This window comes from Orcinus orca, chromosome 2 (assembly GCF_937001465.1).
Source record: "Orcinus orca chromosome 2, mOrcOrc1.1, whole genome shotgun sequence".
In the NCBI taxonomy this organism is placed as follows: domain Eukaryota; kingdom Metazoa; phylum Chordata; class Mammalia; order Artiodactyla; family Delphinidae; genus Orcinus; species Orcinus orca.
Window position 1 is genome coordinate 690,047 of NC_064560.1, and position 26,762 is coordinate 716,808.

At 41.7% G+C, this 26,762-nt stretch overlaps 1 protein-coding gene across 6 annotated transcripts in view; it reads right to left on the reverse strand.

Annotated features, from left to right (window-relative positions):
* MPP7 (MAGUK p55 scaffold protein 7) overlaps nucleotides 1–26,762 on the reverse strand; it is a 251,755-nt gene that overhangs the window by 25,404 nt on the left and 199,589 nt on the right. The gene's annotated exons all lie outside the window — the stretch shown is intronic.

Below are 26,762 nucleotides of genomic sequence, written 5' to 3' on the forward strand. Positions count from 1 at the left end.
AGAGGTGCGACGTGCCGCTGCCACCGCTGGCACCCGAGCCCGGACACCTCATCTGTGCCCCTCTCCTGAGTCAGCCTCCGAGCAGCTCCCACCCCTCTGCTCAGCAGGCAGCACCGTCTTTCTGAGAACGCCAGCACACGCACTTCCTCAGTCCTCTCCACAGAGCTGCGCGCCTACACCCAGCCGCCAGCTGCAGCCCCTCGTAGGGGGTCTCCTCCCGCGTCTTCACCTCTCCTGCACTCTGTTTCACGCTCCTTCCCATCAGTACTGGAAATTCACACTGTCTCCCACCTTAAAACAGCCGGAATGACCAAGAAAGCGAAAGGAACACCTTCCTTAACCTTGCACTGTGCACCGCTGTCCCCAGCATCTCGGCCAGGCTCCCGTCACTTCTCACCAGCACCTCCCACTCCTGCACTGGGAAGAGAACCCGACGTGACTCTTTGACAGGCCTGCCCGGCTTGCACGTTGGGAGCTGCGCCTCCCTCCCTAACCTTCATTCTCGCCACTCCCGCCTTGCACCGCACACCCCGGCTGCGTGAGACCCCTGCGCCCTGTAACGTGGCGGAGTCTTCTCTATGCTGCTGGGTCCTCGTCACGTGCCGCTCAGCAAAAACACTGCTGTCCTTTCCTGGCTAATTCAGGCTGCGTCTTAGATACGCCCTAGGGATTCTTCCCTGACACTTTAAACGCGGGTCGGGCGCCCAGTGCTTGTGCCCCCTGCCCTTGCGTGTCAGAGGGTCGACCACACTCCGTCATGATCGTCTGCATACTTGTCTTCACCCTCAAACATTGCTGAAAACAGCGATGTCATCTATCTGCTCACCAACTGTTTCCCTAGCTGGCAAACTGGAGGCACTCGTTAGGTTGTTTTGTTTATTTAAGTTACGCTCAGCGACTCTGCTGTCATGGAGGTAAAGCTATTTGCTGAATGAACCGAAGGCATGGGAGTTAAAGCAAGAAGCATCTGCACCTAGACTGTCTGGACGCGATGGCTAGAGAACGTGCTCAACGTCGTAACAGGAGTTGGTGGGGCTCACGTTTGAACCTGGCTCCTTGATCTTAAGATCCAGAGAAGCAGAAGGGAAGGGGATGACTTTGGCGCTGGAACAGTGAGCATCAGGGACGGAAATCCACCTGCCTAAACTCAGACAAGGACCGCGGTGCGCTTCAGACGCAGGCTGGGGCCTCCCTGTGAATGGAATCCCATCAAGGTAATGCGAGGCCGCAAGATGAGGGGCGGGGGAGTAATAAGCATTGACGGGTTGTCTCCAAAGCGCCAGGCACCAGGCAGGGGCTCATGTGTCTTATCCACTCTGTAGGGACAAACAAGATCTGAGTAAGTGCTGAAACCTACCCTTTAAAATAAACAGAAAACAAACAAGAAAAACAAGGGGCTTTACAATGCTTTGCAGATGATGCAAACCCAATTCTACACGCTCAAGAAAAAGAAGCAAACAGAACACTACAACTTAAACAGCAGGTCCTGGCCCGCTCCCCACAGAGGCACGGAGGACTACGGGGGATGCAGATTCTCTGTCCCTTCAGGAGGTCTGGGCCCTGGAGTACTTCCCAGAGTGTGAGCTAATTTGCTGAGTGAGAGTCTAGCATTTTTTTCTTTCTTCTTCTACCCATGCCAAAAAACCACAGTGATTTATTTTAGCTCTGGAGGAAAAAAGTAGGCATGTTTGAATTAGCGGGGGAAAGTATGCTTTTGCTCACGTGATGCCCTTAGACTTGGACTGTTTTCAATTTTAGCCCTTACATAAGCTAACTCTTACCAGGGACCCTGCTTTACCGCACACCCGCAGACCATGCCAAAAATGTGCAGTGGCAAATACTTTATTTTAAAAATTTCCCCTAGGTTAGGTTATTTGAAGCCATCATCTTCAAGGTGGGATCCTGTCACAAAAAGATTAAAACAGGGACATAATTTTAACCATTCTTCCTACAAAACTGCCGGGCAGACCACTCAACAGCATTTTCCCAGCCAGGCCCTTGGATCAATCCTGCCACCCACACAGGTGAAGTTATAGACTTTTTCCTCTTTTAGATCTTGACCTTAAGATCACATCTTCCATCCACACTCCTGTCCTGTGTCCTTTTTCTACGGTGGGGCCTAAGGTCACAGTTTTAGTTGGCTGGTTTGTAGTTAGACGACGTACACCGCAGTTGGTTTAGGGATGCACACTGAGTTAGGTCTATTATGTCTCTGTAACGGGACACATTCATCTCCTCTTCAATGTATAAACTTTTACCACAATTGGTGACACACATTTACACATAAGTATACAAATAAGTTTCTCTAGAGTTTGTTTCCAGCTGTGCTTGTTCATGCTAAAGGGAAGCAGAGAAGATAACCTAAACAGCATGTATTTAAATCACAGACAGCAGGCTTTGCAAAAGTAAAGACAGTGATGACACAATGAGGTCTTTTTATGCAGCAGGCTTGTGTCCCATGGTTTACATTCACCATGACTAATCCTCAAAACATCCCTGCCAGAAAGGTATAGTTATCCTCGTTCTACAGATGAGAAAACCAAGACAATGAAAGGGTAATTTTCCCAAGATCGCACATTGGGATTAAGGCTTCACTGGTACTCAGAAGCCAGTATGCCTGCATTCCTTCCATTCGATCCATCATCTTATCAAAAGAATGCCGAGGACAGGACACGGGCTCAGGTAGCCGGCTGCTCAGCTGTTTGCGGCTGTGACCCACAACTTCACAAAGTCCCTCACCCCATTCCAAGCTGTCCCACACTTTAAATAGAGATGGAAGTTATGCTGGTGGAATACAAGACTCAGGCTACAAAAAGTGGCAGAAGTCAAATCCGGTGAACTCAAAACTCATCCTGTGCAGAGCCTCTGAGAACTAAGCTAAACCTAAGGAAGACGGCAAGCATCTCAGGCCCGGGCAACACACACAGGGCATGTCTATTAGGATTCTTGACTCAGGACTAAGGAAACTCAAACAGAATGATGATATCAGAGGAGAAGCCAAGAAAGCACGTTAAAAAATCATTCTGGAGTTCACTAATGTGGAATTCACGCAGTGCACTGAAGTGGACGGGCTTGCTGGCTTTAAAAATAAAAAGAATCTTTCTATTTGAAGCAGAAACGTAACTATGTTTCTTTTGTTTTTTAAATTTCATAAGAATTCAGAAAATCACTTTGTGTGCAAATTCTGGAAAGAAAGAGTAAAGCCATGAGCATCAAACTGCATTAGCTGAAATTCTTGTAAACAATACATCAAATGGATAAGGTAATTAGAAAGGCACATTACTTTTAATTATTTGTGTGCATTTAATTAGTAACTCCTACCTTACAGTAGGCAAATGTGTTGTGTGTGATTTTATGTAAAGACTCATTCATTTCAGCCACAGAAATACAGCCCGTTTGGGGGTTAATAAAACGATGCTAGAAAGTTTCTAGTTAAAGCTTTACATTTAGGCAAATATTCCCATTAACTAAATGTAAAAATGCCTTTATTTTTATCTTACAGAGATTTTGGAGGGAGTGGCCAAGACGGTGGAGAAGGGCCGCCCTGAGCCCACCTGCCCCCACGGGCACAGCAAAGTTACAAGTATTCACAGAGCGACTATCAACGAGAACCTGAAGACCAGCAGAAAAGATGTGACACAGCTAAAGATATAACGAAGGAACCACAATGAGATGGGTAGGAGATGTGGAGGCAAGGTACAGTCAAGACCCACACCCCACAAACAGGAGGAAAATTACAATTGCAGAGGTTCTCCCCAAGGACTGAGGGATCTGGGTCCCATACTGGGCTGCCCAGCCTGGGGGTCCTGCACTGAGAAGATGAGCCCCCAGAACCTCTGGCTTTACAGACCAGTGGGACTTGCTTTCAGGAGAGCCAGGGGGCCATGGGAAATAGGGACTCCACCCTTTTTAAAAAAATAATTAATTAATTAATTTATTTATTTATTTTATTTCTGCAGAGGTGGGTCTCTGTTGCTGTGCAAGGGCCTTCTCCAGTTGCAGTGAGTAGGGGCCACTCCTCACTGCAGTGCGGCCTCCCACTGTGGTGGCCTCTCCTGTTGGGGAGCATGGGCTCCAGGCGTGTGGGCCTCAGTAGCCATGGCTCGCGGGCTCTAGAGCTCAGGCTCAGTAGTTGTGGCTCGTGGGCTCAGTAGTTGTGGCTCGCGGGCTCTAGAGTGCAGGCTCAGTAGTTGTGGTGCACAGGTTCTAGAGTGCGGGCTCTAGAGCACAGGCTCAGTAGTTGTGGCACACGGGGTTAGTTGCTCCACGGCATGTGGGATCTTCCCAGACCAGGGCTCGAACCTGTGTCCCCTGCATTGGCAGGTGGATTCTCAACAACTGCGCCACCAGGGAAGCCCAAGACTCCACTCTTAAAGGGCAAATACAAAATCTCCTGCACTCCAAATCCCAGCACAGAGGCAGTAATTTGAAAGGAGCCTGGATGAGACCCTCTTGCTGGTCTTAGAGAGCCTCCTGGAGAGATAGGAGACAGTTTGCACACCCCTGGGGACAGAGATGCAGGCAGAAGCCACTCGGGGAGCTCACTCTACCATAGTGACGTGCGAGCTGCAAGTGCTGATTTGAGTCCTTCCTCCTGCCTATTAGCACCAAGCACTGACCTGCCCAGCGGCGGGCTGGCACCAGCCATGCTGGGACCTAGCGCCGCACAACAGTGGGCTGACAGCCACCTCGTGAGGCAGGGCCGGGCAGCCCACTGGACTGGGGGTCAGCCCCACCTACCAGCGTGCCCACAGGAGTCAGCCCCACCATGACAGAAGGGCCCCCGCAGCACACACAGAGGCACCCCTAGAGGATGCTGCTCTGGTGACCAGAGACGAGTGTGCTGCGGGGTCCCACTGGAGTCTCCTACAAACAAACAGTAAAGGCAGTAGATCAACCTCTTATAAAGTTAGTACGAAGATTAAAGAACAAAGTAGTAAAACCACTTTATGCACAATAAGTAATTAGGGGATACACAAAAAGACGTAAAATATGCTGTCCAAAACATTAAACATGGGAGGAGGTGGAGTAAAAACGCAGAGGTGTTATAATGCATTAGAACTTAAGATCATCAAGTTAAAATAATCATGCATATATACAGGTGGTTACATATGAACCTCATTATAACCATAAATCAAAAATCTGTAATAGATTTTAGACAAAATCTATTATAGAAATTTCTCTCTATTTTAGACACAAAATAGAGAGAAATCCAAACATAACAGTAAAGATAGTCATCAAATCAAAAGGGAAGAGAACAAAGGTAAAGAAGAATTACAAAAACAACCAGAAAACAATTCACAAAATGGTAATAAGTACATACTTATCAATCAAAAGACATACAGTATTACTGGATAAAAAAACAAGACCCATATATATGCTGCCTACCGGATACTCACTTCAGATCTAAAGACACACACAGACTGACAGTGAGGGGGTGGAAAAATACATTCCATGCAAATGCAAACAAAAATAAAGTTGGGGTAGCAATACCTATGTGAGATAAAACAAACTTTAAAACAAGCGCTGCAACAAGAAACAAAGAAGGATATGACATAATGATAGAGGGATCAATTCAACAAGAAGATATAACAACTGTAAATATATATGCACCCAACATAACAGCACCTAAATACATAAAGCAAATATTAACACACATAAAGGAGAAACTGACAGTAACTGAATAACAGTAAGGGACTTTAACACCCCTTAACATTAATGGACAGATTATCTGGACAATAAATCAATAAAGAAACAGTGGCCTTAAATGACATGTAAGAGCCAACGGTTTAATAGACATACAGAGGACATTCCATCCACAAAGCAGCAGAACATTCCTTTCAAGTGCACATGGAACATTCTCCAGGATAGATCAGATGCTAGGCCACAAAACAACTCTCAATAAATGCAAAAAGACTGAAATTATGTCAAGTATCTTTTCCAACCACTAGACTAGAAATCAACTACAGGAAAAAACTTTTATTTGCTACTTTTATTCAACATAGTATTGGAAGTCCTAGTCACAGTAATCAGACAAGAAAAAGAAATAAAAGGAATCCAAACTGGAAAGGAAGAATACAACTGTCACTGCTTGCAGATGACATGATATATACATAGAAAATCCTAAAGACGCCACCAAAAAACTACTAGAATTCATCAATAAATTCAGTAAAGTTGCAGGATATAAAATTAATATACAGAAATCTGTTGCATTTCTATACACTAATGACAAACTATCAGAAAGAGAAATTAAGAAAACAATCCTGTTTACCATCACATCAAAAGAATAAAATACCTAGGAATAAACCTACCTAAGGAGGTAAAAGACCTGTTCTTAGAGAACTAGAAGTCACTGATGAAAGAAATTGAAGACGGCACGAACAGGTGGGAAGATAAACTGTGTTCATGGACTGGAAAAGTTAATATTGTTAAAATGACCATAATACTCAAGGAAATTACAGATTCAGTGCAATCGCTATTAAAATACCAATGGCATTTTTCACAGAACTAGAACAAATGATTCTAAAATTTGTATGGAGGGACTTCCCTGGTGGTGCAGTGGTTAAGAATCCACCTGCCAATGCAGGGGACACGGGTTTGAGCCCTGGTCTGGGAAGATCCCACATGCCACAGAGCAACTAAGCCCGTGTGCCACAACTACTAAGCCTGCGTTCTAGAGCCTGTGAGCAGCAACTACTGAGCCTGCATGCCGCAACTACTGAAGCCCACGTGCCTAGAGCCCATGCTCCACAGCAAGAGAAGCCACACAATGAGAAGCCCATGCACCGCAACAAAGAGCAGCCCCCGCTTGCCGCAACTAGAGAAAGCCCACGTGCAGCAACAAAGACCCAATGCAGCAAAAAAATTAATTAAAAAAAAAAAGAAAAAAATTCGTATGGAAACACAGAAGACCTCAAATAGCCAAAACAACCTTGAGAAAGAAGAACAAAGCTAGAGGTATTATGCTTCCTGATTTTAAACTATACTACAAACCTATGGTAATCTAAACAGAATGGTACTGGCACAAAAACAGACATATACATCAGTGGAATAGAACAGATTTTTTTCCAAAGAAGACATACAGATGGCCAAAAAACACATGAAAGGATGCTCAACATCACTAATCATCAGGGAAATGCAAATCAAACCCACAATGAGATACTACATCACACCTGTCAGAATGGCCATCATCAAAAAGAGCACAAATAACAGCTGTTGGCAAGGATGTGGTGCACCATTGGTGGGATGTGAACTGGTGCAGCTGCTGTGGAAAACAGCATGGAGGGTCCTTAAAAAACTAAAAATAGAACTACCATACGACCCAGCAATCCCACTTCTAGATAGTTTTCCAAAGAAAACAAAAATATTAATTCAAGAAGATACATGCACCCCTGTGTTCACTGCAGCCTTATTTCCAATACCCAAGATACGGAAGCAACCTGTGTCCACTGATAGATGAACGGATAAAGAAGGTGTGGTCCATACATACGATGGAGTATTACTCAGCCATAAGAAAGAATGAAACCTTACCATTTGCTACAACAATGATGGACCTAGAGAGTTAAATGCTAAAGTGGAATAAGTCAGATGGAGAAAAACATATACCATATTATTTAACTTATATGTGGAATCTAAAAATCAAAACGAATGAACAGAAACAGACCCAAAGATACAGAGAACAAACTGGTGGTTGCCAGAAGGAAGGGGGCCATCAGATAAGTGAAATACGTGAGGGAGATTAAGAGGTACAAAAGTCCAGGTATAAATAGATAAGTCAAGGGGATGTAATATATAGCGTAGGGAATATAGTCAATAATATTGTAACAACTTTGCATGGTGACGGATGGTAACTGGACTTATCTTGGTGATCATTTTGAAATGAAAAATATGGAATCAAAAAATTAATTTATAATTTTTTAAAAGATTGGAAAACAAATCTTTATGTAAATTCTCAGTCTTTATGTAGGAGAATTAAGACATATGCCAGCTTTGACCCAAATAACCCCAAAGTCTGTTGAAATTACTGACTCATTTTCTATGAAATCATGAGAGGTTGAGGTTTTCTCCATTGTTCTCTTTTCAGACTTTTTCTTTTTATTCCATGAATATTTTTAGGGATTTATGATTTGTTTGTGTGTAGAAAATAAGAAATAAGCTTGTATTAGAATGCTAGCACAATATCCTTTCAAAATTAATAGTTAGTTGAGCATAAAAGTTTTTCATTCTGTAAACATGGCCCCCCAAAAGATCTACTTTCTGAATCTGAAATAGACATGTACAATTAAAAATTTCTGAAGGCTAAATGAGTGAAGAAAGCATTGAGGCAGTAAAACCAGTGCCTCCAATAGCGCTTTGAAACTGTAAGAACACCAAAAGAATGCTTTAAAATACTGGTATGATATTCTTACTCAAAAAAAAAAAAAAAGGCCCAGCTCTATGACATTGTACTTTGAATCTTCAACCATCTACTTATTTATGTGTTAGCACAGATCCTGAGTCACTGAATAATTATTTACTAGAACAATAATGTATTACTATCGTGAAAATAATGTATGAAACGTGGTATTTTTTTTCAAATGACACTCATGTAGTCCTACAAAGAATTAACATAAAGTAATTTCTAATTTCTAAACATCCAGCACAGAATTTAACTGTAGTTTTTCTTAGGGCTGGTGAACATCAAATTGAATTTAATAATGTAAATAAGGATGGGTGGTACCTTACACATAAAAGGTCAATACGCTAAAAATTACAGTATTAATTTGTTAGGAAACAAACTTCTCAAGTTTGTTTGAGAAGAGAAAGAGACACAGGTAGGTGGAGATTAGCCCAATTAGTTTTAACATACTATATATTCATGTAACAGACACAGTATATTAATAAAATCGATGTTTATTTATGTCTAATATTAAATTATATATTGGAAAGAAATCTGTTGCTCTGACCAAGTACTATTCACTTTTGCTGCTGATCTTTGCACATGTTGGCACAAACACAAAGATGGTCTGTTATGTGCAAAGCTGCTGACACAGATGCAGCTTTTACTATGCTTGCCTCCAGTGTACCTGCACTACCTAACATGACGATTCTTCCACATTTTCCCCCAGACATTTTATGCTGTTGGCCAGACTTGTTACTCTTACTATCCAGTGAGAAATATCAGAATTACTGGAGACTGCAATAAATACTCAAACTGCTTTTGTGACCTAAAAAAACCACACTTACTCATCTGATTTATTGCAAAACGTATCAAATGAAATCTCTAGGTATCCCTTAGATCAGACACGTTATAAAAAGTCTACTTATCATATTGCAGCACTATATACTATATTTGCTGCTCTAGGCATAAAATAAAAACAATCATGCTATTATACTTGACTCACAATCTTATAATGGTCGCATTAGCGTGTGGCTGGATTTTTGTGTTGCAGAGTGACAAATCTGTTTAGAAAACCCTGGGAATCAAACTACATAGACGACGCAGCAACTTCGCAGTTCATAACAAACCGTGTTAGAGATTCTGATTTCCTTTCCTCTGTTGCTTTCATAATAGAAGAAAAATGCAATTAACAAAGCATCAGTTTTTATGCTGATGTCAGAAGAAGGAGGAGAAGAGGAAAGAAAAGAAAAAGGAAGTAGGAGGCTTGTTGAAACGGCATTATTTTTTCCAAAGCAGCTATTTACACCAGACTTCGACTTAAGTACCTGTCTCTCCTCTAACTCAGGGCTATGACAAGAGTGCAGTAAAATTAAAAGGCAACATAAAACCATCCTTGGGTCCTCCTTAGCTAAGCAGAAGAGAGATGGATAATTCCCTTATCCATTCCTTTCCAGTTTGTTCAAAACTGCGACTTTTTCAGTGCGGCTCCCATGATCTCTATTCAAAATGGCCAACACCCAGGTCCCCTGATTCTGCTCTGCTTTACTTTCTTCTACACCATTGATCACCCTCCAAGTACAATACAATTGACTTTACTATTTATTGCTAATTTATTATGAGTATGTTTTCTGTCTATATGTCCTTTCATTAGAATGTAAACACCCCAAGCGAAAAAAATGTTGTGTTCTTCAGTGATGAATTCACACGTCTAGAACAGTACCTGGCACAGTCTGTGCCCCAAACAAATCCGTGCCCCAAACGAACATAACTGTGATTTATGCCGAGGAAGTCATCCAGAGTGTAAACATTTAAGATAGACCAACAGCCAACTGTGATTGTAATAAAGATCATATTTACCTCTTATATACAGGATTATCATTTTAAATCTATCACACACTCATAGATTCAATGATAACTTCTGGGTTTATAGTTGTCTATCTAAAATCCTGCAGAGCAGACTCTAATTCCCACAAACCTTCAATCGACGTTCAACAAAAGCTATGGGAATCCTAATAAACATATTAACATTTACATTTAGTCATGATTGCTTACTTTTCTTTCTGCTTTATGTGGGAGACTTTTTGCTCTGCCAGTTTTATGGGAAAATGGCCACAGTCTTACAAATGCTGATTTATTCAAACTACTTCCACAAGGCAGTCTTTAGGCAACATAGGAGAGTCAGCACAAAGGAGGCAGAATAGGGCTTCAGGCTAGAACATGCAAGGTGAAACATACAGAAAGATTCATTGTCAGTTTCCTCTTTTGTCTCCTAACCAGAAAGAACAAGTAACAGATTGTCTGACCATCCACAGAGATAAGGCTTGCTCTTTACTGCCTTAAGCCCTGAAGGGTTTTAGTAGCTGTCCCTGCAAACACACACACATTATTTGGTTTCATTACTTTACTTTTTAAAAAGTCAGGTTTCGCCAAAGATAAAACTTATGTAGAAAAATGTACTAAATGCTTGTCATTTGGTTTTAACATACTTTTTGGAAAACACTTTTAAATGCAGAAGGAAATATAACAGAAACCATCACTGAGATGTTTTAGTTGCTAAAATGTGGCTTGGAATAGCATCTTTCCAAAATGAAGAGAAAAGTAAATACTTCCGATCAAGGCTCAAAGTCCTCCCCTGTCATATTTTTGCCATGTTAACAACTTGGATAATTTTAACTTCTTGAACATTAAGTCTGAGAATTAAAGTCATGCAATATTATGGTAAAAATGTAGAGATAATAATTCTGGGTAGCTCCTTAATGATATTTATCTAACAGTTTCAGGGCGAATACCGCTATTCCTGATGGCTTTGTGAACACTGAGAGAAAACAGATGAGGCTGGGGACCATGATGCTTATACTCTTTCCGTCTTCTGTACACGTTACAGGATCCAAGAACTATTTTTTAAATATATAACTTTTACAATCAAGAAAAGTAAACAGTTAATGCAGGAACAATGAGAATTTCCAAAACTGGAGTCCACTGCTTGACTACCTCTTTTAGATGATAAACTGCTAAATAATCTCATTTATTCAGCATTTTGAACACTGAGCTTCAAAATCAACAGAGGCCTATTCATGTTTGAACACTTCATGTTTATCCTGTTAGTATTTTTAGCTAATATATAAGAGCTACATTTTATTAAAACTTTAGTAGGGCCAGGAATTGGCCTAAACCCTTTGCAAATATTTCATTTAGCTCTCAAACAAACCTCGAAAGCAGGTGATCGTATTATTTTCATTTTTTGGATGAAGAAACTGAAGCCAGATGCGCAGGTGTCACCAGCTACTGAAGTGCAGAACTGGATGGGGACTCAGCCTGTCCTGCCCCAGAAGCCTGTTTCTTACCATCCACGCTATCCCGCACTATATCACGGGATCTAGTAGATGGAGATTCCTCGAGACAATAAACTCTAAACTTCCGATACCTCAAATTGTGCCACATGGGACAAGCAGGAAGGCTTCCTGAGTGGTGACCACATAGAAGAAAGTGAATAATGGGAAATTCTTTAGGAGGCCAGTCTACAGAAGGCACAGTGCAGGCAGAAGACAGAAGACATCCTCATGTCCAGTCAGTGACACCAGCTTAATGCAATTTCCAGCCTCCATCTGGCATTCAGGCATTCCTGATTTTGAAAAGTGTATAAATCCTTCCTTTAGTAGAAACAGGATAAGAAGTCTGTGTGAATTTAATATTTTTACGTGATTTTCTTTCTCCATTTTTCATGTAGAGATATAGGATCTACTATCTGCCTGGGTATAAAATGTACTCTAACACCACAGAAAAACAAGACCAATATTCTTCATTAAGTCTGTTCTGTTGTAATGCAATAGTAAAAAGTTCTGCATTCTTAAACATTACCTTTTACCAGCACTTGCTCCAAAACAGGGAAATAAAGTGTTAAGAGCTAGAGTTTCAAATAAACTTATTTTTCTAATAGGAATTTCAGAATAAAGGCTAAAAAATCATAAATCAGTTGCTCTAAACAGATAGACCAAACCTAAAATATTCCAGAATAGCAGATTAAGAAAAATCAGAAGTCTTCAAACCATCATTATAACGCATGCATATGCAAAAGCACAAAATGCAAGTGTGAGGCTAAGAAAAGCAGAAAACCAAAATAAATCGCAGGCAGCTGCCAACCAGCAACGAACGTAATGGCAACTGGACCTGAGCAGAGAGGGCAACGGGCTTCCCCAGGGTGCACAGCGCTAGCACCTCAGTATAACCAGGAAGGGCAGGCAAAAAGCAAAATGCAGACTCTCTGGCCTCGCCCCAGGGTATGAGCTCAGAACCTGCATATGAACAAGATCCCCAGGTGAGTCAAATGTCTTTTAAAGTTTGGGAAGTGCCGGAGCAGGGGCTGCAGGCTACCCCGCTGGGGTAGCAGGCGCGCCTGCCTCCACCATCACAACACGGCCGCAGGCTACGGCTGAAGCCTGAAGACAGAGGAGACGGTCAAAGCAAGCCCGGAGCCCTTCCTCGGTGGCCGGGAGAGCTACCCAGGTGGGCTGCCGAACATGTGAAGAGAGTGAAGAGGAAAAGGGCGGGCAAATCTGCTAGGATACTTCAGGGAGGAGCTGGCAGACGTAAGGAGCAGGAAAGCAGACCAGTAAGGTAAGCGGACCAGTGATGCTGTGGGCAACGCGGGGCCCTTTGTAGATGGTGCAGGGAGGGCAGGCAGGGCTGGCCTGACCCCGAGGCCCCGAGTGGAAACGTGACTCCTGCACGAGAGACGCTCTTGGTAGACTCAGATCTAAACTTCCACAAAACATGGAGCTATGTGTCAGAAAAATGAATGGATGGGCCCTAAATCAAAGAAAGAAAGAGAAAAGTAGGATATTTGGAACCAGCAAACAGTGTCAGCACAGCCCTGATTTTTCAGATTAGAAGCAAGATTCCACAGTGAGATAAGGAACTAAGGCTCTGGTCTTGAACTGTCTGGGTCTGAACTGGTTCCACAGCTCAGTAGCTGGATCTTGGGCAAGTAATCTCTCTCCTCTTTGTGCTTGAGTTTCTTCTGTAAAATGGGGATATGAAAAGTATTTACCTCATAGTCATGGTGGGGGCTGAATGAAATAAAATAAGCACAGAACTGAGTACAGCGCCTGGCACTCAATACATAATGGCTACCGTTATTACGCAGGGCGCTCAATACGTGTTGGCCACTGTTATTACACAGGGCACTCAATACATATTAGCTACTGTTATTACGCAGGGCAGAGGAAGGTCAGGGCTCACTTAAGAAACAAGTTAAAATTAAAAAAGAGTTGGGACACTTTGAACACAGTTGGGAACACCAGAGAGTCATAAAACGCTATAGTTAGATCTTAGTCCATAATAGAGAAATCTAAGTCATAAAAAAGGGTGTTTTGCTTGTTGTTGAAGTAATGCAATTAATTATTCACTCAAGGCCTGGAAAACTCCAAAGAGCAAGGAAATGCTAGTGGGGGAGAAGCACACAGCACAGGAAATAAGAATCTTCACTGACTGCACCACTTCGAAGCATCAACATTTAGCATCTCCAGTGTAGGGGTTGCTGGAGGGTAACACTCCTTTGGGGAGATAAAAGGGAAATTTCCCCAGAAAATCAGGCCTCAGAAACCTAAGGAATTGCAAGAAGGAGACAGAGAAAGAGCAGTTCCTGCAGTCTGAGTGATGTCACATGCTAAACAACTAAAATTAAAATGAAGAAAGCTCTAGGATCCTGCTGGGAATGTAAATATACAGTGACAAGAGCAAGCAGTGTGCTTGTTTGAAAACTAAGACACCTGGCCCACAAGACAGGGTCCACATTCAATTTAGAGACAGGTGCCAGGAACCTGAAGATCAAGAGGCAAAGGGGATTTAGGGCAAGATAAGTGCCTACAATTAAACTAACCTCTTCATTAAAGAGCTCACCCAGATATGTTTTAGTTCAATGACTGTGGATCTAGACAGTCAATACTCATGTAAAGCAGAAGCCAAAACACTGCAGGTCACTCTGTGATTTTGGGCTCACAGTGGAATGTTGTGATACATATTTCTGGGACCATTAATTTACCTTAAAAAGTAGCTGGGACGAGGCTGTGTTTTTCTTCTGATGACCCTTTGAAACTGTGAGCAGGAGACATGAAAGTTAGGGCTGTGTCACCCCATTCTGAGGAGGCTGACTGCGGAGTGCCAGTCTGCACAGCTGTACACGCTGGGAGCTCTAGCTCCACTCCAGGGGGGTAAGCTCAGTACAGCCCACCTGGCCCACCGATTACAACGGAAACCGCTGGGCGGCACACAGAAAGCAGCACTCTGGGGCTCTGGAAAAGCAAACAAAAGCGGGCAGAGAGTAAAAGGAAGCCAGGTCAGAGAGGTGACCCCCAAGGGGGTGAAGTCTCCCATTTTATTTTTTTTATCTCTTCTTGGGCTTTGCCCAGAGGGTGAGTCTCTCTCAGAGCTGAACCGTGGAGCAGCGGGCCGACCGTGGAGCAGCGGGCCGACCGAGGAGCAGCGGGCCGACCGAGGAGCAGCGGGCCGACGGTGGAGCAGCGGGCCGAACAGCTAAGACCCCACAAAGACGTGGTTTACCCTGAAGCTGTGCGTGAGTGAGATGAACCCAAGGCAGCATAACGGAGGCTTGGAAAAATGAACTAAGATTCAAACCAGTGCCCTGACGACCCCAAGTGCCCCACGCATGGCACAGACCCAGAGCAGCAAAGACTTGAAAACTGAACTGAGGCATGCAGAGGGAGCCTAGTCAGGCTGACAGCCTGCTTCCAGTGGAATACAGAAAGACCCAAAGTCTGTATGAAATAATGTTCAGAACGTCCAGGGTGCAGAAAAATGATGCAACATACAAAGAACAAGGTAAAGGTGACGAATTTTCAAGGAAAAACACACCAGATGCTGACCCCAAGATGACCCTGATGTTGGAATTTTCCAAGACAAGAAAGCAGCTAAGCTTCACGAGGTAAAAGTAAACACACTTGAAATGAATGGAAAAATGAAATTCTTCCTAGATAAACAAAAACTATGAAAAAGAACTGGTAATTTCCCAATTGAAGAACATAACAATACCTGAAAGAAAGAAAGTTTGCTCAGTGGGCTCAACAGCAAAGCAGAGGTGATGAGGGAAAGAGTCAGAGACCTTGAAGATAAACCAATACAGATCATCAAATATGAGAAACAGAGAAACACTTGGAAAAACCTGTGAGACAACAGTAAAGGGTCTAACATATGTGCTACTGGAGCCCCAGAAGTAGAAGGGAAAGAGGCTGGGGCAAAAAAGCCTTTGAAAAAAGATGGCCAAAAATTTCTAAAATTTGGTGAATGTCATAAATTTTCAGATTTGAGGAGTCCAGGAAATCCTGACAGGTTAAACTCAAAATAAAAGATACATCATAATCCAACAGCTAAAAAGCAAAGATAAGGAAAAAACCTGAAAACAACTAGAGAATAATTACACATAGAGATAAAGCCAAAAAGTCATCAAATTTATTTAAATCAAATAAGAAAAAATAGTCACATAACCCAAAAGAAGGCAGAAATGGGAACAAAGAAAAATTAAAAAAAATACAAATGGCCAAACAGAAAACAAATAATAAAACAGTAGACTTAAAACCGTTATTTAATATATATATATAAACGTATATGTTAAAGTTTAAACATATCAATTAAAGACACTGATGGTGAGATTGGATAACTAAAATGAGACCCAATACTATGCTGCCTGGAAAAAAAAAAAAACGCAAAAAATAAACATATAGATGGGTTAAAGTAAAAAGACAGAAAGTGATGTACCAGGCAAATAATAAGCAAAAGAAAGCTTCAGTGGCTACATTATATATCATACAAAGCAGACTTCAGAACAATGAACATTACCTGGGGTAAAAAAGAGTATTACATAACAAGAGTGAATTCATTAAGAAAACATAATACTCCTAAATGTGTATCTACCTAGCAACAGAGCTTCTAAATCTATTAAACAAAAGTGGACTGATGTAAAAAGAGAAACAGACACAGCTACCATTACAGAGAATTTAATTCTTTTCCCAACAATTAACAGAACAAATGGACAAATAATTAGTAAGAATATAGAAGACCTGAATAACATTATCAACCAAGTTGACTTAAATAATATTTATAAGATACTCTATTCAACAACAACAGAACACATTCTTTTTAAATACACACAGAACATTCAACAACACAGACCATATTCTGGGCCAGAAAAAAAAAAATTCTGACAAACTTAATTGAAATCATACAAAGCATATTCTCTGACTATAATGAAACTAAACAAGAAATCAATAACCAAAAGATATTTGGATAATCCCCAAGCATTTGGAAATTAAATAACACGTTTGCAAACAATTCACTGGTCAAAGAAGTTACAAAGGAATTTAGAAAATATTCTGATCTGAATGATATGTTATAAAAACATAACAGATCAGAATTCGTAGGACGCAGTGCTTAGAGGGAAATTTAAATTTACATTTATGCACAATTAACTATGTTCAATGATCTAAGATTCAACTTGATAAAACTAGAAAAAGAGAAATTAAATAAATCCAAAGTAGGCAGAGAAAGGAAATAATAATAAAGAGCAGAAATCAATGAAATTGTGAAAAGAAAAGTTTTTAAAATGTTAAATGTAAATTTGGTGCTATAAAAGACCGATAAATTGGACAAAGAGCTAGGCAGGTGGACTCCAAGAAGGCCAGCAATGACCCTCACCTCCTGCTCTTAACACCCTTGTGTAAACTCCCTCTCTGTGAATGTGAGTGAAACCTGTGATTTGCTTCTAACCAACAGAATGTGGAATGTGTTGCCAGGCCGTGTGCGGCTGTGGCCTCCAGCTCCGGGCTGACTCTCGATTACCTTCTCAGTTCACACACTTTGATGAAGCAGCTCCCAAGTGGGAAGGAATTAGGGGTGGCCTGTGAATCCTGGCTGACACCATGTGGTCTCGGAAGCAGATCCTTCATCTGTCTAGAATTCAAATGAGACCCTTGCCTCAGCCCCAGATACGTCTGCAGCCCTGTTGGGGCCATGGAACAGAGGACCAGCTAAGTCATGACCAAACTCCCCAATTCTGACCCACAGAAAGCTTCCTACAATACACATTTTGCTATTTGAAAGTCACTAAGTTTGCAGTAACTTATTATACAACAATAGATAATTGATGTAAGAGCGAAGACACAAATTATGATATCAGGCATGAAAGTGGGGACACTACCACAGGATATTACAGCCCATTCATGATAATAAAGGAATATCATGAACAACTTTATGCTTATGTAATTGGCACCTTGGATGAAATGGACAAATTCCTTCAGACAAACTGGCAAAGCTCACTCAAGAAGATAACCTAGGGAGGACCTTCAAGATGGTGGAATAGTAAAGACGCGGAGATCACCTTCCTCCCCACAAATACATCAGAAATACATCTACACGTGGAACAGCTCCTACAGAACACCTACTGAACGCTGGCAGAAGACCTCAGACCTCCCAAAAAGCAAGAAACCCCCCACGTACCTGGGTAGGGCAAAAGAAAAAAGAATAAACAGAAACAAAAGGATAGGGACGGGACCTGCACCAGTGGGAGGGAGCCGTGAAGGAGGATAGGTTTCCACACACCACGAGCCCCTTCACGGACGGAGACTGCGGGTGGCGGAGGGGGGAGCTTGGGAGCCGCAGAGGAGAGCACAGCCACAGGGGTGCGGAGGGCAAAGCGGGGAGATTCCCGCACAGAGGATCGGTGCCGACCGGCACTCACCAGCCCGAGAGGCTTGTCTGCTCCCCCGCCGGGGCGGGCGGGGCTGCGAGCTGAGGCTCGGGCTTCGGTCGGAGCGCAGGGAGAGGCCTGGGGTTGGCGGCGTGAACACAGCCTGCAGGGGTTAGTGCGCCACGGCTGGCCGGGAGGGAGTCCGGGGAAAAGCCGGGAGCTGCCGCAGAGGCAAGAGACTTTTTCTTCCCTCTTTGTTTCCTGGTGCGCGAGGAGAGGGGATTAAGAACGCTGCTTAAAGGCGCTCCAGACACGGGCGGGAGCCGCGGCTAAAAGCGCAGACCCCAGAGACGGGCGGGAGACGCTAAGGCTGCTGCCGCCGCCACCAAGAAGCCTGTGTGCGAGCACAGGTCACTAACCACACCCCCTTCCAGGGAGCCTGTGCGGCCTGCCACTGCCAGGGTCCCGGGATCCAGGGACAACTTCCCCGGGAGAACGCACGGCGCGCCTCAGGCTGCTGCAACGTCACACCGGCCTCTGCCGACGCAGGCTCACCCCGCACGCCGTGCCCCTCCCTCCCCCCGGCCTGAGTGAGCCAGAGCCCCCGAATCAGCGGCTCCTTTAACCCTGTCCTGTCTGAGCGAAGAACAGACGCCCTCAGGTGACCTACACGCAGAGGCGGGTCCAAATCCAAAGCTGAGCCCCGGGAGCTGTGCGAACAAGGAAGAGAAAGGGAAACCTCTCCCAGCAGCCCCAGGAGCAGCGGATTAAAGCTCCACAATCAACTTGATGTACCTGCATCTGTGGAATACCTGAATACACAACGACTCATCCCAAAATTGAGGCAGCGGACTTTGGGAGCAACTGTAGACTTAGGTTTGGCTTCTGCATCTAATTTATTTCTGGTTTTATATTTATCTTAGCTTAGTATTTACAGTTTATTATCATTGGTAGATTTGGTAGATTGGTAGATTATCATTATTGATTTGGTTGCTCTCTTCCTTTTTATATATGTATTTTTCCTTTTTCCCTTTTTATGAGTGTGTATGTGCATGCTTCTTTTTGTGATTTTGTCTGTATAGCTTTGCTTTTACCATATGTCCTAGGGTTCTGTCGGTCCGTTTTTTTTTTTTTTGAAGTATAGTTTTTAGTGCTTGTTATCATTGGTGGATTTGTTTTTTGATTCGGTTGCTCTCTTCTTTCTTTTTTTAAAAATTTTTAATGGTTTTAAAATTTTTTATTTTAATAACTTTGTTTTACTTTCTTCCTCCCTCCCTCCCTCCCTCTCTCTCTCTCTTTTTTTTCTCCCTTTTCTTCTGAGCTGTGTGGCTGACAGGGTCTTGGTGCTCTGGCCAGGTGTCAGGCCTGTGCCTCTGAGATGGGAGAGCTGAGTTCTGGACATTGGTCAACCAGAGACCTCCCACCTCCACATAATATCAAATGGTGAAAGCTCTACCAGAGATCTCCATCTTACCACTAAGACCCAGCTCCACTCAACAACCAGCAAGTTACAGTGCTGGACACCCTATGACAAACAACTAGCAAGACAGAAACACAACCCCACCCATTAGAACAGAGGCTGCCTAAAATCATAATAAGGCCACAGACACCCCAAAACACACCACCGGATGTGGTCCTGCCCACCAGAAAGACAAGATCCAGCCTCATCCACCAGAACACAGGCACCAGTCCCCTCCACCAGGAAGCCTACACAACCCACTGAACCAACCTTAGCCACTGGGGGCAAACACCAAAAACAACGGGAACTACAAACCTGCAGCCTGTGTAAAGGAGACCGCAAACACACAGCTTTTCATTAAGCGAAATGAAAAGACAGAGAAACACACAGCAGATGAAGGAGCAAGGCAAAAACCCACCAGACCAAACAAATGAAGAGGAAATAGGCAGTCTACCTGAAAAAGAATTCAGAGTAATTATAGTGAAGATGATACAACATCTTGGAAATAGAACGGAGAAAATACAAGAAACGTTTAACAAGGACCTAAAAGAACTAAAGAGCAAACAAACAATGATGAATAACACGAAAAATGAAATTAAAAATTCTCTAGAAGGAATCAACAGAAGAATAACTGAGACAGAAGAACGGATAAGTGACCTGGAAGATAAAACAGAGGAAATAACTATCGCAGAGCAGAATACAGAAAGAAGAATGAAAAGAATTGAGGACAGTCTCAGAGACCTCTGGGACAACATTAAACACACCAACATTCGAATTATAGGGGTTCCAGAAGAAGAAGAGAAAAAGAAAGGGACTGAGAAAATATTTGAAGAGATTATAGTTGAAAACTTCCCTAATATGGGAAAGGACATAGTCAATCAAGCCCAGGAAAAGCAGAGAGTCCTATACAGGATAAATCCAAGGAGAAACCCACCAAGACACATATTAATCAAACTATCAAAAACTAAATACACAGAAAAAATAATAAAAGCAGCAAGGGGAAAACAACAAATAACATACCGGGAATCCCCATAAGGTTAACAGCTGACCTTTCAGCAGAAACTCTGCAAGCCAGAATGGAGTGGCAGGACATATTTAAAGTGATGAAAGGGAAGCACCTACAACCAAGATTACTCTACTCAACAAGGATCTCATTCAGATTCGATGGAGAAATTAAAAACCTTAGAGACAAGCAAAAGCTAAGAGATTTCAGTACCACCAAACCAGCTTTACAACAAATGCTAAAGGATCCTCTCTAGGTCTGAAACACAAGAGAAGGAAAAGACCTACAATAACAAACCCAAAACAATTAAGAAAAATGGGAATAGGAACATGCATATTGATAATTAACTTAAATGTAAATGGATTAAATGCTCCAACCAAAAGACATAAACTGGCTGAATGGATACAAAAACAACACCCATATATATGCTGTCTACAAGAGACCCACTTCAGACCTAGGGACACATACACACTGAAAGTGAGGGGATGGAAAAAGGTATGCCATGCAAATGGAAATCAAAAGAAAGCTGGAGTAGCAATTCTCCTACCAGACAAAATAGACTTTAAAATAAATACTATTACAAGAGACAAAGAAGGACATTATATAATGATAAAGGGATCAAGCCAAGAAGAAGATATAACAACTGTAAATATGCACGCAACACAGGAGCACCTCAGTACATAAGGCAAATGCTAACAGCAACCAAAGGGGAAACTGACAGTAATACAATCATAGTAGGGGACTTTTAACACCTCACTTTCACCAATGGACAGATCATCCAAAATGAAAATAAATAAGGAATCACAAGCTTTAAATGATACATTAAACAAGATGGACTTAACTGATATTTACAGGACGTTCCATCCAAAACCAACAGAATACATTTTCTTCTCAAGTGCTCATAGAACATTTTCCAGGATAGATCATATCTTGGGTCACAAATCAAGCCTTGGTAAATTTAAGAAAACTGAAATTATATCAAGTATCTTTTCTGACCACAACGCTATGAGATTAGATATCAATTACAGGAAAAAACCTTTAAAAAATACAAACAAGTGGAGGCTAAACAGTACACTACTAAATAACCAAGAGATCACTGAGGAAATCAAAGAGGAAATCAAAAAATACCTAGAAACAAATGACAATGAAAACACGACGACCCAAAACCTATGGGATGCAGCAAAAGCAATTCTAAGAGGGAGTTTTATAGCAATACAATCCTACCTCAGGAAACAACAAAAAATCTCGAATAAACAACCTAACCTTGCACCGAAAGCAATTAGAGAAAGAAGAACACAAACCCCCCACAAAGTTAGCAGATGGAAAGAAATCATAAAGATCAGATCAGAAATAAATGAAAAAGAAATGAAGGAAACAATAGCAAAGATCAATAAAACTAAAAGCTGGTTCTTTGAGAAGATAAACAAAAGTGATAAATCATTAGCCAGACTCATCAAGAAAAACAGGGAGAAGACTCATATCAATAGAATCAGAAATGAAAAAGGAGAAGTAACAACTGACACTGTAGAGATACAAAGGATCATGAGAGGTTACTAGAAGCAACTCTATGCCAATAAAATTGACAACCTGGAGGAAATGGACAAATTCTAAGAAAAGCAGAACCTTCCAAGACTGAACAAGGAAAAATAGAAAATATAAACAGACCAATCACAAGCACTGAAACTGAAACTGTGATTAAAAATTTTCTAGCAAACAAAACCCCAGGACCAGATGGCTTCACAGGCAAATTCTATCAAACATTTAGAGAAGAGCTAACACCTATCCTTCTCAAACTCTTCCAAAATACAGCAGAGGGAGAAACACTCCCAAATTCATTCTACGAGGCCACCATCACCCTGATACCAAAACCAGACAAAGATGTCACAAAGAAAGAAAACTACAGGCCAATATCACTGATGAACACAGATGCAAAAATCCTCAAAAAAATACTAGTAAACAGAATCCAAAAGCACATTAAAAGGATCATACACCATGATCAAGTGGGGTTTATCCCAGGAATGCAAGGATTCTTCAATATACGTGAGTCAATCAATATGATATCCCGTATTCACAAACTGAAGGAGAAAAACCATATAATCATCTCAACAGATGCAAAAAAAGCTTTTGACAAAATTCAACACCCATTTATAATAAAAACTCTCCAGAAAGTTGGCATAGAGGGAACTTACCTCAGCATAATAAAGGCCATATATGACAAACTTACAGCCAACATCGTTCTCAATGGTGAAAAACTGAAACCATTTCCTCTAAGATCAGGAACAAGAAAAAGGCTGTCCACTCTCACCACTATTATTCTACATAGTTTTGGAAGTTTTAGCCAAAGCAATCAGAGAAGAAAAAGACATAAACGGAATCCAAATCGGAAAAGAAGAAGTAAAATTGTCACTGTTTGCAGACGACATGATACTATACATAGAGAATCCTAAAGATGCTACCAGGAAACTACTAGAGCTAATCAGTGAATTTGGTAAAGTAGCAGGATACAAAATTAATGCACAGAAATCTCTTGCATTCCTATACAGTAATGATGAAAAATCTGAAACAGTAATTAAGGAAACACTCTCATTTACCATTGCAACAAAAAGAATAAAATACCTACGAATAAACCTATCAAGGAGACAAATGACTTGTATGCAGAGAACTATAAGACACTGATGAAAGAAATTAAAGAGGATAGAAACAAATGGAGAGATATACCACGTTCTTGGATTGAAGAATCAACATTGTGAAAATGACTATACTACCCAAAGCAAACTACAGATTCAGTGCAATCCCTATCAAACTACCAATGGCATTTTTCACAGAACTAGAACAAAAAATTTCAAAATTTGTATGGAAACACAAAAGACCCCGAATAGCCAAAGCAATTTTGAGAAAGAAAAATGGAGCTGGAGGAATCAGGCTCCTGGACTTCAGACTATACTACAAAGCTGCAGTAATGAAGACAGTACGGTACTGGCACAAAAAAAGAAATATAGATCAATGGAACAGGATAGAAAGCCCAGAGATAAACCCACACACATATGGTCACCTTATCTTTAATAGAGGAGGCAAGAATATATAATGGAGAAAAGACAGCCTCTTCAATAAGTGGTGCTGGGAAAACTGGACAGCTACATGTAAAAGAATGAAATTAGAACACTCCCTAACACCATAGACAAAAATAAGCTCAAAATGGATTAAAGACCTAAATGTAAGGCCAGACACTATCAAACTCTTAGAGGAAAACATAGGCAGAACACTCTATGACATACATCACAGCAAGATCCTTTTTGACCCACCTTCTAGAGAAATGGAAATAAAAACAAAAATAAACAAATGGGACCTAATGAAACTTAAAAGCTTTTGCATAGCAAATGAAACCATAAACAAGATGAAAAGACGTCCCTCAGAATGGGAGAAAATATTTGCAAATGAACCAACTGACAAAGGGTTAATCTCCAAAATATACAAGCAGCTCATGCAGCTCAATATCGAGAAAACAAATTACCCAATCCAAAAATGGGCAGAAGACCTAAACAGACATTTCTCCAAAGAAGATATACAGACTGCCAACAAACTCATGAAAGGATGCTCAACATAACTAATCATTACAGAAATGCAAATCAAACCTACAATGAGGTATCACCTCACACCAGTCAGAATGGCCATCATCAAAAAGTGTACAAACAATAAATGCTGGACAGGGCTTGCAGAAAAGGGAACCCTCTTGCACTGTTGTTGGGAATGTAAATTGATACAGCCACTACGGAGAACAGTATGGAGGTTCCTTAAAAAACTAAAAATAGAATTACCATATGACCCAGCAATCCCACTACTGGGCATATACCCAGAGAAAACCATGATTCCAAAAGACACATGCACCCCAATGTTCAATGCAGCACTATTTACAATAGCCAGGACATGGAAGAAACCTAAGTGTCCGTCGACAGATGAATGGATAAAGAAGATGTGGCACATGTATACAATGGAATATTACTCAGCCATAAAAAGAAGTGAAATTGAGTTATCTGTAGTGAGGTGGATGGACCTAGAGTCTGTCATACAGAGTGAAGTAAGTCAGAAAGAGAAAAACAAATACCGTATGCTAACACATGTATATGGAATGTAAAAAAAAAATGGTTCTGATGAACCTAGAGGCAGGACAGGAATAAAGACGCAGACATAGGGAATGGACTTGAGGACACAGGGAGGGGGAAGGATAAGCTGGGACGAAGTGAGAGAGTGGCATGGACATATATACACTACCAAATGTAAAAGAGATAGCTAGTGGGAAGCAGCTGCATAGCACAGGGAGTTCAGCTCAGTGCTTTGTGATCGCCTGGAGGGGTGGGATAGGGAGGGTGGAAGGGAGATGCAAGAGGGAGGAGATATGGGGATATATGTGTACATATAGCTGATTCACTTTGTTATAAAGCAGAAACTAAGACACCACTGTAAAGCAATTATACTCCCATAAAGATGTTAAAAATAAAAAAGAAAACCTAACAGTCGTGTGTGTGTGTGTGTGTGTGTGTGTGTGTGTGTGTGTGTGTGTAGAGATGAACTCTCTTACATGCTTGCTCGCCCTCTCTCCACCCCTTCTCTCTCTCTCCCCCCTCCCTTTTTTTTTAAAGAAATTAAATTTGTAGTTAAAAACGTCCCCCAAAAGATGGCTCCATGCCCAAATGTGTTTTCACTGGAGAATTTTACCAAACATTTAAAAAAATAATAATACTAATTCTACAGAAACTCCCCAGAGAAATGAAGAGAAGGAAACAGTTCCCTACATGTTTTATGAATATAGCATTACCTTGATACAGAAGCAGACAAAAACATCGTAAGAAAACTGCAGGCTAGATAACCGGAGTACTATACAAAAGACTAATATGTCACGACTTAGTGGAGTTTGTGCTGGGAATGGCGAGGCTCATTCAACATTCAAAAATCAATCCATACGAGTCAGCATTTCAACAGATCAAATGACAGAAAACATATAATCATCTCAACTGATGCAGACAAAAACCACTTGACAAAATTCAACATCAGTTCATGATAAATACTCTCAGCAAACTAATAACAGAAGGGAATTTGCTTAATTTGCTTAATTTGCTAAACCTATAGCTAGTATCATACTTCCTGGTGAAAGACTGAATACTACCGCTGCCATTCACCATCACGCTGGGGAGCCTGGAGTGAGGAGGAGATACAATAAGGCAAGAATTAAAAAATTCCTGCAAAGAAGGAACAAAACTGTCTCTATTCACAGATAACAGGATTAACTATTCCTGAAAAGTGTCAAGGCATCTACAAAATAGATACTAGGAATTTCCTTAAGGGCTGGGGAATGACATCTGCATACAGTACCATTTCACAGAAACCCATGATTAATTCTATCTGTGTGAGGCCAAGCTTTCCCCACCCCCTTTTCCTTTGGAAGATTCTAGGGAGTGGCTATTCCCTTTCCATAATCACCAACTATCGTTAGTTGCTTCTGTGATTAATTTTATTCTTCCCTGGATTAGTATTGGTATGAGGTAACAGGACTTGGAACTGGGGAAGGCTTGGGCTCTCGCTCGCTCAGCTCCACAAGGAGGGAAGCTGGGGCACTGTAAGCGCTCCAGGCAACAAAAAGACCTATGGAGAACATTCTTCCAGGTGGGCTTGGAGAGGGGGTGAGGGTCCAGTATACACAGACTAGAAGAGGGCACAGTCAATAAAGGAAACCTTGGAGTGTGTGAATACGTATTTCTAAATAGTGCAAACAGTGGGAATATCTGGCGATGCCATGATCCCCTCCAGAGCCACTGGATGTGAGAAGCCGCATCCTTTCCTACTGGTCACCTACCGTCTGTTACGAACACGCTGTTACCTTCAAAGGAAAGGGGGATTCTCTAGCTTTTCCATCTATTCTCATCCGCATAACTGTCATCTTCAGTTTATAAAGGCACAATTAACAAGAGATAGACTCTAGGCTCCAAATTTTCCCCCCAAATCACTGGCTTTGATCCTTGAAGCCTATACACCTGTCACCACACTTTTAAAGAAACACAAACAAGGGTGGGGTGGGGACACGAAGGTTGTGTCTGCTCCTATCTTAAAGGCTGGACAAGACGTCTGCTAGGATGTTAATGCAAATCAGACCAATATTTATGGAAATCCCCGCATATACTTACTTTTCGCAGTTTCGCTAACTCTCCAGCTTTAAACACCCTAGAACTTC